Source organism: Molossus molossus, unplaced genomic scaffold, assembly GCF_014108415.1.
Source record: "Molossus molossus isolate mMolMol1 unplaced genomic scaffold, mMolMol1.p scaffold_m16_p_1, whole genome shotgun sequence".
Classification (NCBI taxonomy): domain Eukaryota; kingdom Metazoa; phylum Chordata; class Mammalia; order Chiroptera; family Molossidae; genus Molossus; species Molossus molossus.
The window spans coordinates 65,226,797-65,246,237 of NW_023425344.1; positions in this window are offsets into that span (position 1 = coordinate 65,226,797).

Here is a 19,441-nt window from a genome sequence, read left to right on the forward strand (position 1 = left end):
TGTATGCAGGAAGCTTATTGGGGATCGGTGGTCCTCTGAGAGCCGGAGCTGATAACAGCAGGTGCGGCTCCGGACCTGCTCTCGCCACTGCAGTGGGTGACAGAATGGCCAAAGCCAAGTGGTGGCACTTAATCCTGAGACAGACAGGCATAATTATCACAATGGGCAGCTAGGACAGAAGGACCAGACTCACAGGGATCGGTTGATATGGCAAAGCCCAGAGTTCTTAGGGAAAAGACAAATAGCCAATAAGGATAATTCTTCATTTCTATAACCAAAGATCACGAATGGATGAGCAGAAGGCTGAAGTCAGTCCTCCCAAAGTCATGATTCCTTGTCGGATTTTCAGACCTGAACCAATTCTCAGACTCAGAATTCACTCACTGAAAAAGAGGCTGTATCTATCTTAGGAAGGATTGTAAAATACCATGGAAAGTGTATGTAGTAGTGATTCCCCATTCCTTCCCCTAAGAAACTGCAGAAATTTACTCAGTAAATGACACACTGGAAAAAGAGAAGACACACATCTTTGGGGACTGTTGTACACAAGGCTTGGATTACACTGATACCTGGTGATGCAAAGAGCCGTCATGAGATGAGGTAGTAAATGGAATCCATCTCATGGTTTGCATTCACGTTAGACCGAGAACAATACTGATCCACAATCTTGATGCAGAGCTATAATCCTCTTGGTCCCTATTGTAATGAAGGCACCTCGACCATCTGACATCCTACAGAGCATCACATTAATTCACTATACTCATGATACCATATAAATCAGACCTTATTAGCAAGAAGTGACAAGTATTCTGGGTGCTATTGTAAGCCTTCTGGGCTCCAAAAGATGAGCGAGAAACCCTACAAAGACTCCAGGGCCTATCTCGTCCGTTAAAATTTGAAGGGTCCAGTTGTCTCAGCCATGTTCAATCATCCTCTTCAAATTAAAAAGCAAGTTATCCACTTCATACATCTTACTGCTAGGAAAGAAGCACACTTGATAGGCCAATTTGGGATTTTAATGCAGTATGTCCTGCGTTTGGAATGTAGCACTGACCTATTTATTGGATGATGAAGACTGCTAGTCCCAGAGCACTTTTGTGCCTAGCTTTTTTCCCTTCTCCTGTCCTGACTCCTTCACACTCCTCTCTCCTGAGAGCACTCCCACAATATATCACTAACATAAGGAACCCCATTAAAAGGATTACATTTGAAACTGTTCTTCAAAATTAAATTTACTCTTCCCTTACCCTGGCCGATTTAGCTCAGCGGTTAGAGTGTCAGCTTGCCGACTACAAGGTTGCAGGTTCGATTCCTGGCTGGAAGGTTCAATCCCCAGCCCTGATCAGGGTCATATGGGAGGCAACCAATCAATGTGTCTCTCTCACATCGATGCTTCTCTCTCTCTCTCTCTCTCTCTCTCTCTCTCTCTCTCTCCCTCTCTCCCATTCTCCCTTTCTCCTTTCCATTCTATCTAAAAATCAATGGAAAAATATCCTCAGGTGAGGATTAACAAAAATATTTACTCTTCTGTCAAGAGGCAAGGGTTCATAGCCATTTATTTAACATATATGTCAGGTTAATCACTAATCTATCCTTATGTAATAAACTACTCCAAATCAATAGCTTAAAATAACGTTTTGTGTTGTTTATGATTCTGTGAATCCATAGTTTGTGCTGGGTTCAGCTAGGTTATTCTTCTGCTGATCTCACATGGAATTACGGGGGCTACAGGAATATACAGTCTTCACCACTTGAGCCGTTATAACAAAATGCCATAGTTTGGGTGACTCGAACGACAAACATGTACTTCTTACAGTTCTGAAGGCTGAAGGCTGGATGTCCAACATCAGGATGCCAGCAGATACGGTATCTGGCAGAAGCTCGCTTCCTGATTCATAGATGGGCTATCGTCTCACTGTGTGTCCCCATGCTGGGTGTTAGGGCTTGACATAGAAATTTTGGGCAGACATAAACATTCTGTCCATAGCAACTGGGTTGGTTAGACTAATATGGCCTCCTTCCCATGGCTAAAGCTTGGCGTGTGCTGTTAGTTAGGCCTCTCTCTCTACCTTTCTTCCTGAGAAGTCAGGGGGTTTCGAGAGGTTAAGAACAAAAGCTCAAGGCCTCTTGATGCCTAAGCATAAAAGCACCACATCAATTCAGTCACATTTTATCAGTCAAAGTAAGTTTGAAAACCAGCCCAGACTCAAGTGGGAGTGGGTTGGGCAGATGAGTGGGGGAGAACAGACTTCATAAAGGGGCATAACTACAGGGATGGTAGGAACTGATTTGGCTAACTTTGCAAATAACCATCCACCCGAGGTTATATGAGTAGCTATTTTACATATATTCATTATGTATGTTGTTCATTCTCATAATAATGGTGCAAGGTAAGAATTTTCAGTCCCATTTCACAAAGGCAGAAATTCTGGATCAAGTTTGGAGTCTTATTTTTGTTATTGGATTATTTTATTAGAATCTCCACTAGCCTACTCCTATGTTTCAATCAAATTGAGAACTTTTTATATTAATCACTTTAAAAGTAACAAACAGACTAATAAATGGAGCTTTGTGAACAAAGAAAGATGTAGCACTAATTATATATCATCTCATTTTATCATCTGTGGTCCAGGGTCAAAATGTTCTTACAACCTGGGCCTTTTTTAATCAGGATGAATGGCTGATAGATTTTAGTTATTAACAACTACTGGACCGTGACTGGGCTGGGCCGGGCCAAGTGCCAAGGCTCCAATTTAACGGCGCATTGATGGAGTAAGATTGATTTTTGGTGTCACCTAAATTAGTGTTTTTCAAACTAAAATTCATGACACATTAATGAGCAGTGAAATCAGTTTGGGGAGCTACCACTAGCATTTCTTAAATGAAATCTAATAAATGACAATAGAACAGAAACTATCTGTAATGGTACCACAGCGCCCATAGGCTATGACCAGAGCTCAAATGTTTAAAAATATAGTCCCAGTAGCTCCTCTGAAACAGACAAAGCTAGCTCTTCACTGGTCCCTGTTACATTAGCTAGAGGCTCAGTGCTCATTGGGTCCTGATGATTATTGGCTTAGTTGGTTAGTATTTATTTAGCTATAATCTTACTAAAGTAAGCCAAATTCAACTAATATTCAAAACAAAGCCTTCTTAAACCAGTGCAACATTATCTAAGAGTCACTGGCATTTTTTTTTTTCTCTCCTCACCCAAGGACACTTTTCCATTTTTTGCTCAGATAGAGTGGGAGGAAGAGAGAGGAAGAGAGAGAGAGAAACATCGACGTGAAAGGGACACATCGAGTGGCTGTCACCTGCACGACCAACCAGGGCCGGGGACAAACCGCAACCGAGGCACATGCCCTTAGCGGGAGCCAAACCCAGTCTATCTGGACCGGCCAGGTTGAGTCACTGGTATTTTAAATATCATATCGAGCCCTGGCCGGTTTGGTTCAGCGGTTAGAGCGTCGGCCTGCGGTCCGGAGAGACCCGGGTTCGGTTCCCGCTAAGGGCGCGAACCTCGGTTGCAGTTTGTCCCCGGCCCTGGTCGGTTGTGCAGGTGGCAGCCACTCGATGTGTTCCTTTCACATCGATGTTTCTCTCTTCTGTTCCTCTCTCTCCCTCCCACTCTACCTGAACAAAAAATGGAAAAATGTCCTCGGGTGAGGATAAAAAAAAAAAAAAAAAACATAAATATCATATCAAAGTCAATATCTAACCTCAAACAGTGCCCTGGCCAGTTTGGCTCAGCGGTTAGAGCGTCGGCCTGCGGTCCGGAGAGACCCGGGTTCGGTTCCCGCTAAGGGCGCGTACCTCAGTTGCAGTTTGTCCCCGGCCCTGGCCGGTTGTGCGGGTGGCAGCCACTGGATGTGTCCCTTTCACATCGATGTTTCTCTCTCTCTCTCTGTTCCTCTCTCTCCCTCCCACTCTACTTGAACAAAAAATGGAAAAATGTCCTCTGGTGAGGATAAAAAATAAATAAAATAACCTCAAACAGTGAAAAGGTTTATAGCAAATTTGTGTCAAAATGGAGATAATCACAATATTTTGTTTAAGACTCCTGTACAGAAGTATAACCTAGCTCTTCTTTATCTTAACTTTCAAAATGAAGTAATCTCACAGAAAACTTTAAGAAATGTCTTATTCGAGTAAGGAACTGGGAGAGTTCATTAGTCTTTTCTATCACCTAAAGAGAGATACATATAAAGTAACATCCCTCCCCCCTGGAGTTTGTACTTCTGGCAAAACTGGACCCTGGAGATAAGTATAAAGGGCTCTGAGTAACACTTAAGTGGCCAAAAAGAAAGTCGCTGAGTCTAGGTGCTAAAATCCTTTCAGTTGTATTAAGATAATCCTTACCCAATTTATGTTTTTATTGATTTCCCAATCATAGCACATCTGAGTCAGAAAATTACTGAAAGAAGGTGCAGTTAGAAACAAGGATAGTACCCTGGCCGGTTTGGCTCAGCGGTTAGAGCGTCGGCTTGCGGTCCCGAGAGACCCGGGTTCGGTTCCCACTACGGGCATGTACCTCAGTTGCAGTTTGTCCCCGGCCCTGGTTGGCTCGTGTGGGTGGTGGCCGCTCGATGTGTCCCTTTCATGTTGATGTTTCTCTTTCTCTCTCTCTCTCTTCCTCTCTCCCCCTCCTGCTCTATCTGAACAAAAAAAAAAAAAAAATGGAAAAATGTCCTCGGGTGAAGATAAAAAAAAGAAAAGAAAAAGAAAGAAACAAGGATAATGATAGCAACAGAAATGGCAGCTAAAAATCCACTGAGTTAAGAGACAGGAAAACTATCAAAACTCTGACAAGAGGACATCAGAAGCACAGCAGCCTGTGGTCATTTTGTATAAGCACCAATGTAGCCTTTTCTGATGCCATTTTAAATTGTATCATTCTTAAAAGTTCATTTTCCATCAGTTTTGTTGCTGGTATATAGAAATAAAATTTATTTTTATATACTGACTTTGCATCCAACAATCTAGGTAAACCCACTTATTAATTCTAAAATATACCTGTAATCTTTTGGGTTTTATATGAATCCAATCATGCCATCTATGCATAATGAGTGTTCTACTTCTCCCTTCCCAATATGTATACTATTTTTTTTCTTGTCTTATCATCCTTGCTAGGACCTCATATGTTTAAAAAATAAAATAGAAGTGGTAACAAAGAACATCTTGTCTTTTTCTTTATATCAGGGAAAATGCTTTCGATATTTCACCATTACAAATAATATTTGCCACAGGTTTTCAATAAATATTCTTTTCTTTTTTTTTAATCTTCAGCCGAGGACATTTTTGCATTTATCTTCAGAAAGAGCAGGAGGAGGAGAGAGAGAGAAACATCAACGTGGGAGAGACACATCGACTGGTTGCCACCCACACAACCCCAACTAAACTGCAACCGAGGTACGTGCCCTTAGCGAGAACCAAACCCAGGTCTGGCCCACGGGCTGACGCTCTAACAGATGAGCCAAACCGACCAGGGCAATAAACATTCTTTGTTAAATTAAGAATAGTAGCCCTGGCCAGTTTAGCTCAGCAGTTAGAGCATCAGCCTGTCGTCCACAGAGTCTGGGTTTGGTTCCTGCTAAGTGCATGTACCATGGTTGCAGTTTGTCCCGGGCCCTAGTTGGATCTAAAGAAAAAAATAAACAAACAAACAAAACAGAAACAGACTAATAGATACAGACAACAAATTGAAGGTGGTGGTGGGGAGGTTGGTTGTGGGTTGCAGGGCTGGGTGAAAAAGGTGAAGGGATTAAGAAGTACAAATTGGTAGTTACAAAATAACCATGGGGATGTAAAGTCTAGCCTAGGGAATATAATCAATAATATTGCAATAACTATGTATGGTGTCAGGTGGATAATAGAATTATCGGGGGGAATCACTTAGTAAATTATATAATTGTCTAACCACATACTGTACACCTGAAACTAATATAAAATAATATCAAATGTCAACTTTAATTGGAAAAAATAATACATAAAATTTTAAAATATATAAATAAATTGTGGTATACTCATTTAGTGGAATATTCTACAACAGTGAAAAGGAATAAATTGTTACTAAATATATCATCACGATTGATTCTCACAAACATAATGATAATTGAAAGAAGCCAGACCAAAATAAAAGTATATGTTGAGTGATGCCACTTATATAAAACTCATAAGTGGCCCCAAAAAATCTGTGGTGTTAGAAATTCAGGTTGTTGATTACTTTTGAAAAGGCAATATGTGCCCTGGCCGGTTTGGCTCAGCGGTTAGAGCGTCCGCCTGCGGTCCGGAGAGACCCGGGTTCGGTTCCCGCTAAGGGCACGTACCTCGGTTGCAGTTTGTCCCCGGCCCTGGTTGGTCGTGCGGGTGGCAGCCACTCGATGTGTCCCTTTCACATCGATGTTTCCCTCTCTCTCTCTTCCTCTCTCTCCCTCCTACTCTATCTGTACAAAAAATGGAAAAATGTCCTCGGATGAGGATTAAAAAAAAAAAAAAAAAAAGGCAGTATGTCACTGAGAGAGGACATAAGTTGGGGGCTGGGAGAGCTTCTGAATGACTAGTAATGTTCTTATTCTTGATTTGGGTGTCTGGGTGATAGTTTCACTTTGTGAAAATTCATAGAGCTATACATGTATGTATAGTTTTCTTTCTGTATATTATACTTCAATAAATAGTTTTATAAAAGATGTGTATATTAAAGTACAATATACATCAAGATTTTTAAAATGTTTTTATGTTCTTTCATACCATGGGTTCCTTTTGCATATTGAGGATGGTTTCTTTTGCTGTACAGAAGCTTTTTAGTTTAGTGTAGTCCCATTTATTTTTTCCTTTGTTTCTCTTGCCTTAAGAGATGTATCAGTGAAAATTCTGCTACCTGAGATGAAATTTTATGGTCTGTATTTTCTTCTAGGGTTTTTATGGTTTCATGACTTACATGTAAGTCTTTTTTTTAATATGTTTTAATTGATTTTTAGAGAGGCGGGGGCGGGGGGGAACGTTGATGTGAGAGAGAAACATCAATCAGCTGCCTCCTGCATGCCCCCTACTAGGGATTAAGCTTGCAACCCAGGCATTTGCCCTGACTGGGAATTGAACTAGGACCTCTCAGTCCATGGGACAATGCTCAATCCACTGAGCCACACTAGCCAAGTAAGCCTTTTAGTCATTTTGAGTTTACTCTTGTTTATGGTGTAAGTTGGTAGTCTAGTTTCTTTCTTTCTTTCTTTCTTTCTTTCTTTCTTTCTTTCTTTCTTTCTTTCTTTCTTTTTCTTTCTTTCTTTCTTTCTTTCTTTCTTTCTTTCTTTCTTTCTCTCTTTTTTTTTTTTTTTTTTTGCATGTTTGTAGTAGCTGTCCAGTTTCCCCAACACCATTTATTGAAGAAACCATCTTTACTCCATTGTATGCTCTTGCCTTCTTTGTCGGATATTAATTGTCCATAATGATGTGGATCAATTTCTGGGGTTCTGTTCCATTGATCTAAATGCCTCTTCTTGTGCCACTATCAGTCTGTTTTGATTACAATGGCTTTGTAGTTTAGTTTGATTCTCCAAAGAGGACATACAAATGGCCAACAGATATATGAAAAAATGCTCAATGTCACTTATCATCAGAGAGAAATAAATTAAAACCACAATGAGGTATCACCTCACATCTGTCAGAATGACTACCATCAACAAATCAACAAATGACAAGTGCTGATGAAGATGTGAAGAAAAGGGAACCCTAATACACTGTTGATGGGAATACAGACTGGAACAGCCACTATAGAAAAAAGTATGGAGTTTCCTCAAAAAATTAAAAAGGGAACTGCCATGTGACCCAGTAATCCCACTTGTAGGAATCCCAAAACACCAATCAAAAGGAATATATGCACCCTTATGTTTATAACAGCATTATTTACAATAGCTAAGATCTGGAAATAGTCCATCAGTAGATGAGTGGATAAAAAAAAGTTGTGGTACATTTAGAAAATGGAACACTATGCAGCTGTGAAAAAAAAAAAAAAAGGATCTCTTGCCCTTTGAAGTGACACAGAAGGAGCTGGAGATAATTATGCTAAGTGAAACAGGCCAGTCAGAGAAAGACAAGTATCCCATGATCTCACTTATATGTGGAATCTAATGAACAAAATAGATCCATAGGCATGGAAACATGGAACAGACAGGCAGATCTCAGAGGAAAGGTGGGAAGGAGGGCAGGAAGAGATTAATCAAAGAACTTATATATGCATATTTGCATAGCCCATGGACACAGACAATAGACAGATGAAGGCCTGGGGTGGGGTGGAAGATGGGTGGAAGGAGGCTAATTGAGAAAAATGGGGGACATCTGTAATACCCTCAACAATAAAATTATTTTTTTTAAATGGAATAAAATGTGGTTCTACATTTTATGTCTGTGGTGATCATATGATAGAGTACAAAATTGGAGTTTGTGTTAATTCAAGTTCTACAAGAAGCAGATGCTAAGACAAGATTAAACCTGCAAGGATTTTACTCAGGGAAATGCCTGTGTGAGAGAAATTGAGTTCGGAGCTAGTTGAGGCGAGGAGAGCTATAACCACTAGGAAAGTCTGACTTGAGTGAAGAAGTAAAGGAAGGTTGGGTGGGAGTGTCCTACACTGCAGTGTAGTCTGTGGAAGGTTTAACAAGGCCAGCAGGACATCCCATGACCCCCAGCAATGGGCCTGCCTTACTATCCCTGCCGTGCTCAGACACTGGCAAATGCAGCCAAGACTTCAGGCACAGCAGCTGGTCCCTTTGGTCAGTCACACTCCCTGGGGTAGAAGAAAGCAATGCACATTTTATGGCCACTATAGACATTTTAGCATGGTATTTTCTTTTTTTCTATTAAAATAGAAAAAAATTTTACTGTGTGTAATTTTAAATTACACACAGTAAAATTAATTTTTTTGATGGACAGCTCTATAAGTTTTGGCACTGACCAGTTTCCTCACCCTAAAAATCTCCTCATGGCACAAATTTAATGTCACCCACTCGTCCCATCCCCAGCCCCTGGCAACCACTGATCTGTTTTCTCTCCCTATAATTTTTCCTTTTGTAGAATAAAGTGGAATCACGTTTTATGTTGAGTCTTAATGCATGAGATTAATTCATATTCCTACATGTATCAATAATAATTCTTTTTTTTATTTTTGAGAAATATTTTATTGTATAGATGTACCACACTTTTTTGTCCACTCATCAGTTGAGAATATTTGTGTAGTTTCCAGTTTGGGGCAATTATGGACAAAGCCACTGTAAATATTTGCATGTATGTTCTTTTTTTTATCTTCACCCAAGGACATTTTTGCATTTACCTTTAGATAGAGTAGGAGGAAGAGAAAGAGAGAAACATCAATGTGAGAGAGACACATCGAGTGGCTGCCACCCACATGACCCCAACCAGGACTGGGGACAAACTGCAACCAAGATACGTGCCCTTAGCAGGAACCAAACCCAGGGCTCTCTGGTTCGTTGGCTGACATTCTAACCACTGAGCCAAACCGACCAGGGCTGCATGTATGTTTTTGTGTAATTTATTCAAGAGAAGTTTTTCATTCTCTTGAATAAATACCTAGAAGTAAAATTGCTAGGTCATATGGTAAATTTTTTTTTAAATTTTCTGTTTTATCCATTTTAATTGGTGTCTAGTACTCATTTTGGATTAACTTATATTTCCATAATGTGGAGCTCCTTCGCATGTCTTTAGTTGTTATGTGTATTTTTTTTGAAGTACCTGATTAAATCTTTTAATTATTGTTTATTTTTAATCCATGAAAGAATCTGCTTTTTAGCCCCAAAATTTCTATATTCAAACATTTCTGAGTTTCAGGTGTTTACTTTTATATGAGAATAAAAAGAAAAATTTTCAGGGAGGTCTTATCTGTCTTCAAAGTGTAAATATAAGTGGGAATTTACATTTATAGAACTGTCAGAGTAGATACCAGCTCTAGACTAGCTCTGTAGCCAAACCCAGAAACATGAACTGAATACAAGGCCTGGCCGACAGAACATATCAAAATCTCCACAAATGTGTATGTTCTTTCAATTATAACTTCTTATTGTAGGAACTAATTAAGAATGTATGTAAAGATATATATTTATACACATATACACATATGTATATTTGATACAGTATCATTTGTGATATAAGAATGTGAGATATAATCTAACTATCCAATAATATGTAATTGTTGAAATAAAATATGTCCATAGAAATGGAATATTGTATAATCATTTAAAATGATGTTTCAGGTATGGGTCTATGACACTGAAATATTTTTTCATGATAAATCTCTATGAGAAAAAGGCAAATCACAAAAGACATCATTGAATGTCCCCAGTTGCTTAAGAAGGTATGCGTGTGAGTGTGTGTTTGAAAACACATGAAGTGTTAGCATCAATTTTCTCTGGAGAAGTGTAATAATTGCTGTTTTCCTCTTTGTATTTCTGATTTTTCTGTGATAAGTATTGCTTTAGTAATGGTGAAGGGGAAAGGAATAAAAGCAAAGCATTACAGAGAAATAAAAACATCATATTTAATTATTAATAGTGATGGATGAATCATCAAAAAAGTATAAATGTATTTAAACTTATTAAAGAAGGTAGATTCTTATTAAATATTAAACTATTCTATTTCGTTGAGTACATTTCATTTCTATAGAGAAAAACCTCGCTCCTCAGCAATGCCGGATAAAGGAGCTGGGGTGCATCTGGGTGCGCACATTTGCATGGATGTGCCATGAACGCGAGTGTGCCTGTCTGTCTATTCCACAGATCAAACCTGGGACTCCCCGGGCTTTCTCACTTACTCAGAGAGGATATCTGACCGAGGCTGCAATGTTCTGATTCATCCCACAGCTTGCTCTGAAATTGCCAAAATACCCTTATTCTTATTTTGCTACAAGCATCGAGTTCACAGAAGAACTCACGCTTCTCGGTTTAGGTCAAAGAGACCTGCTTTTGCATTACATCGTTACAGAAACCATGTGAACCCCCTAGCCACGAAGCCTGTGTCCCAAAGACATGCTCTTTCACAGCAGAAATTTCAGGCTGCAAACTACAGCTTTCATAGCTCCTATGGTTACATAGATTTTTTTTTTTCACTTAAAGCTAGAAAAATGATGCCCAGAGGGCTTTATCATTTTTATCTTTTTAATAGTTTTAGCTTTGCTGACAACCAGAGCATAGAACAAGCATTTTCCTAAACAGAGGTATTTTCCAAATCATTCCAAAGCACTGTATTTTTCAAAGCAATCTCAAGCAAGGTCACAGCAATCTGATACGTCAGAAAACGACTCTAGTGGTTTAGAAAAGAAGGACTAAGGCTTCAATCAGATCAGACACTATTCACACTAGAGGACAAAGAGGAAGCAGGAGAGAAGACAGACAAGCAGCATATTTAAGGAGCATTCCGTTCCTTCTGTTGTCCCCATTTGAAGGCTCTCCTGCTGTTTCCTGGTATTTTGTTAATGAACAGAAACAGTAGTAAATTCCACTAGAAGCCTGCAAAGATTTTTATTTCTATCTAGGAACACAAAAGGAGGTCTCCTTGTGAGTTATTAAAATATGGAGACAATAATCAAACAGGCTCAGCAGAAGTAGTCACGGTCCTCAGGAAATGCTGATGGAAGCCAAATCAGTCTCTGCCTCCTCCAGAACAAATAAAACTAGTGTTTTGCTTTTCAATTTTACCCTTGATAAAGTCCTCATCAAAAGCAGAAGCATCAGTGGCATTTTTCAAAGAAAATCACAGCTATGAAGATATATTTGGTCTACCTGGAGATGAATATGACAGAATTTGTTACAATAATAACCTAAATAATGTCACTTTTTAAGTTCATCAATATTCTTAAAATATTTCCATCTTCTTTCCTTGTTGCTTTTCTTTACATTTTTATTATAAAAAATTTAAATATTATTAGAAATATAAAAGCTAATTTAACCCTCACAAAAACTATGCGATAAGTATTATTATTGTCCCTATGTCAAAGAAAAAGAAAAGCACTTGGACGTTAATTAGTTTCCCCAAGGTCACACAGAATTAGCAGGTATCAATATTTTGTTCTATTTACTTTAACTCTTTTGTTCTTTTTGGAAATAAATTATTGTACTCATAGGTGAAGACCCTGTTTTATTCCTCACTGATTCAATTATTCCTTATATTCCCCCCCAAGAAGTCATTAACCTAACGATGATATATACCTTTCTGTTACATTACTGTACTTCCATTATGCACAAATATACCCATAAACAATATATAGAGTTGTTCTCTGTGCATTATTCTGCATCTGCTTTTTTCACTATATTTTTGTGATATAGTCACTTTAAATCATATAAACCCAATACATTTAATTGCACTGTAGTATTCCATTATGTGAACATACCACAATTTAATTATTTCTTCTACTAATGACAACTATTTAGGATGTTTCCAATTTTTTCATATCAACAGCAATGCCACTGAGCAGGTTTCTGGCTTCCAGTCAGGCATGTAAGGAGTTTGGAAGTTGGGAGTCCATCCTACCCATAGGTAAAAAGTTGAAAATTAACAACTCTCTTTAGGTCCATCAACAGAGTAAGGTCACAGACACAACTGCTACCCCCCAAATTGGAGAAACAAATACAGAAAAATCACAATTTATCAGAACAGAAACCATGGAACCATTGCCAAGGTAGGAAAAGCTGAACTGTGGCCCATCTAGGGAGACCCCATACTTTTTAAGATTTACCTTCAGGATCTCTCCCAAGTTCTCACAGTAAAGATTGGAGGAAAAACCCTCTGTGCTTCTGGTGGGAGAAGGGAAAGAACCCACTTTAAAATCAACAGCACATGCTGTTGTTAAGGAGACATGACCTTAGGAGAAACTATTTTACCAGACCTTAAACTATTGTGGCTTCATCACAACCTAATCATTTTGGGGGGAGGAAGCTCTATCACTCACACCCCAACTCCAGCCTCTTCTAGCCATCATGTCCCATCTAGGACAGGGAGAAAACTCGGAAGCATTTCTGAAGCTCCCAGACAGGGGTGCGGGCTCGCTAAATGACTGAGACCTAATCACAGGACCATAGAACACTGCCCTGCCCCCATACCACCACACCACCAAAGGCCTGTTTACAGGAGTTCATTTTACCCAGTACATTGTGTCCATCTTTAAAAAAAAAAAATCTAAGGCATACTGAAAGGCAAAAAAACACAGTTTAAAGAGAATGAACAAGCATCAGAATTAGACTCAGATACTGCAGAAATATTGGAATTATCAGACCACTGAATTTAAAACAACTATGATTAATATGCTAACAGTGCTAATGGAAAAAAGTCGACAGCATGCAAGAACAGATGGGTAACGTAAGCAGAGAGATAGAAATCCTAAGAAAGTATCCATATCCAACAGAAATGTTAGAGATCAAAAACACTATTACAAATAAAGAATGCCTTTAAATGGGTTCATTAGTAGACTAGACACAGCTGAGGAAAGAATTTCTGAACTTGAGGGTAAATCAGTAGAAACTGAAAAGCAAATATTAAATAAAAACTATAAATACTGAAACAATATCCCAAAACTATGGGACAACTACAAAATGTGTGACATACACATAATGGTAATACCAGAAGGAGAACAAAGAAAGTAACAAAAGCAATATTTGAAGCAATGATGACTGAGAATTTCCAAAAATTGATGTCTGACAACAAATCATACAGATCCAGAAAGCTCAGAGAATACCAGGTAAAATAAATGCAAAAAACAAACAAACCCACACACTAGGCATATCATTATCAAACTGCAGAAAATCAAATATAAAGAAAAAACTCGTTTTTGTTTTTTTAAATCTTTATTGTTGAATGTATTACAGATGTTCCTCATTTTCCTTCATTGACCCCCTTCTCCCCACTCCCTCCCCCCACCTCTTCCCACACTATTGTCTGTGTCCATTGGTTATGCATATAAGTTCTTTGCTTTATTTCTTCCCACCCCCCAACCCCTTTCCCTTTGAAGTTTGTCAGTCTAGCAATGAATTTGTACTTCTTAATCCCTTCACCTTTTTCACCCATTCCCCCAACCTCCCTTCCATCTGGCAAGCAACAAAATGTTCTCTGTATCTATAAGAATGTTTCTGTTCTGCCTGTTCATTTTGTTTGTAGATTCCATCGTCAATACATATGTATTCATTGCCATTTTGTTTGTTCATACATTTTATCTTTTTCTTCAAAAAGACCCTTCATCATTTCATATAATAACGGTTTGGTGGTGATGAACTCCTTTAACTTTTTCTTGTCTGGGAAACTTTATATGGCCATCAATTCTAAATGACAGCTTTGCAGGACAGATTAATCTTGGTTGTAGGTTCTTGCTTTTCATCACTCTGAATATTTCTTGCCACTCCCTTCTGGCCTGCAAAGTTTCTTTTGAGAAATCACCTGACAGCCTTATGGGAGCTCCCTTGTAGGTAACTAACTGCTTTTCTCTTGCTGCTTTTAAGATTCCCTCTTTGTCTTGAACCTTTGGCATTTTGATGATGATGTGTCTTGGTGTGGGCCTCTTGGGGTTCATCTTGTTTGGGACTCTCTGTGCTTCCTTGACTTGTATGTCTGTTTCCTTCACCAAGTTAGGAAAGTTTTCTGCCATTATTGTTTCAAACAGGTTTTCAATTTCTTGTTCTCTCTCTTCTCTTTCGGGCACCCCCAAGATGCGAATGTTGGCATGCTTGAAGTTGTCCCAGAGGCTCCTTACACTATCCTCATTTTTTTGGATTCTTTTTTCCTTTTTTGATTCTGATTGGGTGTTTTTTGTTTCCTTATATTCCAAACTGATGGTTTGCTTCTTGGATTTACATACTCTACTATTGAATCTGTAAATTATTCTTTATTTCAGTTAATGCCTCCTTCATTTCTGACTGTGCATCCATCATTTCTGACTGGTCCTTTTCTATGCTCTTCAGGCCCTCACTAAGTTCACTGAGGTTCTCACTAAGTTCATTGAGCATCCTTATAAGCAGTATTTTGAACTCAGTATCTGTTAGGTTGCTTATCTCCATTTCGCTTAGTTCTTTTCTTGGGGTTTTGTTCTGTTCTTTCATTTGGGAACTTTTCTTTGTCTCCTCATTTTGGCTGCCTCCCTGTGTTTGTTTCAGTGTATTATTTAATGAGAGGTATGGGGCGAGCTGAGACCAGATGCTGCTCATTTGAAAGAATTTAGGAAAAACCTTAAGCAGGATCCAAGACAGGCCAATCCTATGGTGAAGCAAGTGGCAACAGCTTGGGTGGGCTTGAAAGTTGGGTGGGGCAGGGCCTCAGGGAGTCAGCAGGGCGGGGCTACCAGTGTGAGCCAGGTTGCTGGAGTCCCAGATATGGTGGCTGTCTGCCGCCCCAGGGAAGGGCTCACCAAAGGAACAAAGGCCTCTGACAGCACATTTGTACCGGAGAAAGCCCCCTCTCCAGCCCTCGCTCCAGTGCCAAACAGCTCAGTTCTTCCCTGTGTGTCTCTGGCGCCCCTGGAGCTGCCTCCCCTCCGAGCTTAGAGGGAGAGAGTCCGATAAGTCCGTGCGATGGCCCTTTAGGGAGCTGCCTGGGGCTCCAGCCGCTTCAGCTTCCCTGAGCCTCAGTTCCCGCTGGTTTTTCCAGCCAGAAGTTATGGGGATTCTCTTCCTGGCACTGGAACCCTGAGCGGGGCACCTGGTGTGGGACGGGGACCCCTCAGTCCTCAGGGAGGACCTTCCCAGCCGAGGTGCCCTCCTGATGTTTATCTGCCACACGTGGGTGTGGGACCAGCCTGTCCGCCTCTGCCCCTCCTACCCGTCTGGATGTGGCTGCTGCTTTAATTCCGTAGTTGTAGGACTTCCATTCAGCTTGATTTCAGGTGGTTTTGAATGATGGTTGTTCTGTAGTTTAGTTGTAACTTTGATGTGGTTGTGAGAGGACGCGATACCGCGTTTACCTACGCCACCATCTTGACCGGAAGTCGAAAACACTCTTTTTAAATCATTTACATCTCAATTTATTTTTAAAGAAAAAAATCTTGAGAAGTCAGAGGAAAAAACACCCTGTCTATAGAGATGTAGAAATAGTAATTAATTTGACTTTTCTTCAGAAACTATACAAGCAAGAAGAGCATGAAGTGAAATATTTCAAGTGTTGAGAGGAAAGAGAAAACACCAACCTAGCATTCTATATCCTGTGAAATTATCCTTTAAAAGTAAAGGAAAAATAAAGACTTATTCAGACAAAATTTGAGGGGAATTTTTTGCCTTACAAGGAATGTTATGAGAAGTTCTTCCAGACAGAAGGAAATGATAAAGATCAGAAACTCAGATCTGCATAACAAAAGAGGATTAGAAAAGGACTAAGTGAAAGTAAATAAAAACTTTTATTTTTCTTATTTTTAATTGCTCTAGCAGATAATTTGTTCAAAATAATGCCAACAGTGTTTTCGATGATTATTGCTTAGGTATAGGTGAAACAGATGACAGCAATGATACAGGGGTGGAGAGAGAGAAATTGGGAATGCTTGCTCTATTATTCAGGGTTCTTCAGAGGAACAGAACCAATAGGATTACAATTCTATTGGTTTACACAACTATGAAGGCTAAGAAGTGTCAAGATCTGCCATCTGCAAGCTGGAGACCAGGAAAGACAATGGTGTAATTCAGTCTGAGTTTAGTCTGAGTCCTAAGGCCTGGGAACTAGGGGGGTATATGGTGTAAATACTAATTGAGATTAGATGTCTAGCTCAATCAGTGAGGCAGGAAAAAGGGGGTGAATTCTTCCTTCTTCCACCTTTTGTTCTATTCAGGCCCTCAATGAGTTGGATAATGCCCACCCATATTGAGGAGGGCAATTACTTTACTGAGTCTACCAATTCAAATGTTAATCTCATCTTGCAACATCCTCACAGATACACCAAGAAAAAAATGTTTATTCTGGGCACTCCTTAGCCAGTCACGTTGACACATCAAGTTAACCATCACATTTGGTTATTATAATGTACTTGCAGTACCCATGAAGTGGCACAATGTTATTTGAAGGTGTACTTGGATTAATTGTAAATATATATTACAAACTCTAGGCAACCACTAAAACAGTAAAAACATGGTAGCAAAGCCAATTTATACTTGCCATGGTTATCAATTGCCAAGTGATTTAGAAATTCTTAGATAAAATACATGGTTTAGCAAAAGTAGGTTTACAGTTGTGAGTACTCAAAACACCATTTATTCTTATATTATTATTTATCAATTATTGTATTATTTTACATACAAACAACTGTAAACTTACTTTTGCCTCATCCTGTATTTGGGAATTATATTACCTAACACATCCATAAAAGAATTTTATTTTTAAAACAGTTCCAGCCCGGCCAGTGTGGCTCAGTGGTTGAGTATCAACCCATGTACCAAAAGGTTGCTGGTTGATTCCCAGTCAGAGCACATGCCCAGGTTTCAGGCTTGATCCCCAGCAGGGGGTGTGCAGGAGCCAGCCGATTGATTTTCTCTCTCATCAATGTGTCGCTCTTTCCCGTTTTCTTCCTCTATTTCTAAAATCAATAAAAACGTATTTTTTTAAAAGTTCCAGCTTGGCCAGTGTGGCTCAGTGGTTGAGTGTTGTTCCCCAGCACTGAAAGGTTGCCTGCTGAATTCCTGGTCAGGCCGTACACCTGGACTGTGGGCTGATCCCTGGTAGGGGGTGTGCAGAAGGAAGGTGATTGATGTCTCACTCTCACATTGATGTTTCTCTCTCTATCTCTCTCTCCCTTCCTCTCTCTCTAAAAATCTATTTTAAAAATCTTTAAAAGCATGCCACTATGAACATTCTTGCACATGTCACCATGAGCACATGTGGTTGGAATTGCTGAGTCACATGGGTTTCAGGGGATCATCCCCTCTCCTGGGCATCACTACATTATTCCCCAAAGTTGTTGTACCAACTCTCTACCAGCAGTTCTTGCTGTTGTTCTCTGTCAACCTTTTAAATTTTGGAATGTGAAATGATCTATCTCCCCTTTAATTTGCCTTCCCATAATAATTAATGTGGTTGATCATCTCTTCATGTACTTATTAGCCTAAATTTCCTCTTATATAAATTACCTGTTTATATCTTTGCTCTTTTTTCTCTATCAGTTCGTTTGCCTTTTTCTTACTGATTTGTAAGAATCCTTTATATGTCCTAGATAATAATCCTTTGTTGGTTCTACATGTTAAAAATAAATATCTTTTCTCAGTTTTTGGAACTCATCTTTTCATTTATTTATGGTGTATGTTAAATTTTTATAGCATAAACTGTCTTTATAAGTAGAAGTAAGATACCTACAAAAACATACTACAAACTCTGAACGACTCTTCCCTGTGGTTACTACTTTTGTTGCTGTTATTTAATTTCTGTTTCTTTAATAAATAGAATATGTGCATAGCATAAAATTCAAAATAAAAAACATAAACAATAAATCTTTCTTTCTCTGTTCCCAAGATGCTCCGTTTCTCTCCACTAATGCAAACACTAGTGCTACTTTTTTGTAGCTAAATAGACCATGTATTTATAAACATGTATCAATATATTCTCTTTTCCACACCAATAGTAATGTACTACTATACCATTCTATTCCTTGCAGCTTTCTTATAAAATATGTATCTTAGAAATATATATGTGTGTGTATTTCTAGACAATCTAGATTATAAGTACAGTACCCAGAGTGGCTTCCTTCTTTTTTACACCTTCCTACAATTGTACATGTATGGTAGAAATTGTAGACTAGTAAGTATGCATCAACTCTAGAGGCTAAGGCTGAGTCCCAGCTCCTCTTTTGTTAGGAGTAAGTTAGTTGTCCTCTCCATTTCTCGGTTTTCGCTTTTGTAAAAAGAGGATAATACTGCTCCTACCTTATTTTTGTTGTGAGAGTTAACTTAGATTATATATGTAAAGTCCTTACAATTATACTTGGCACACAATAAACATTCAAAAAAGCCTTTATTTTTCTCACAAATGATATTTTATTTAACCAATACTCTATTAAACAGCATATGAGTTGCTTCCAAATGTTTCTGCTCCGAACAATACTGTTATGAATATCTTTGTGTGCCTTCATTTTGCTCGTGTATGAGTATACTTTAGGATCGATACATAAAAAATGTATAGCAGGATCAAAGGCTGTATGAATTTCTTAGCTAGATATTGCTAAGTTACCCTGCAAAGAGTTTGTATCAATTAACACTCTCACCAGTAAAGGAGGAGAGTAAGTTTCCCTGTGACTTGCTGATCATGTATTATCAAACTTTTCTTTGCCAACTTAACATAGCGAAAAAAGTGGTATATTATCATAGTTTTATGTGTCTTTCTCTTATTATGAGTAAAATATTTTCATCTGTTTTAGTTATTTCTATTTCCTTTTTTGTGATGTTTCCTCATTTTTCTGTTAGCCCATAGTAATTTTCTTTATTAATTT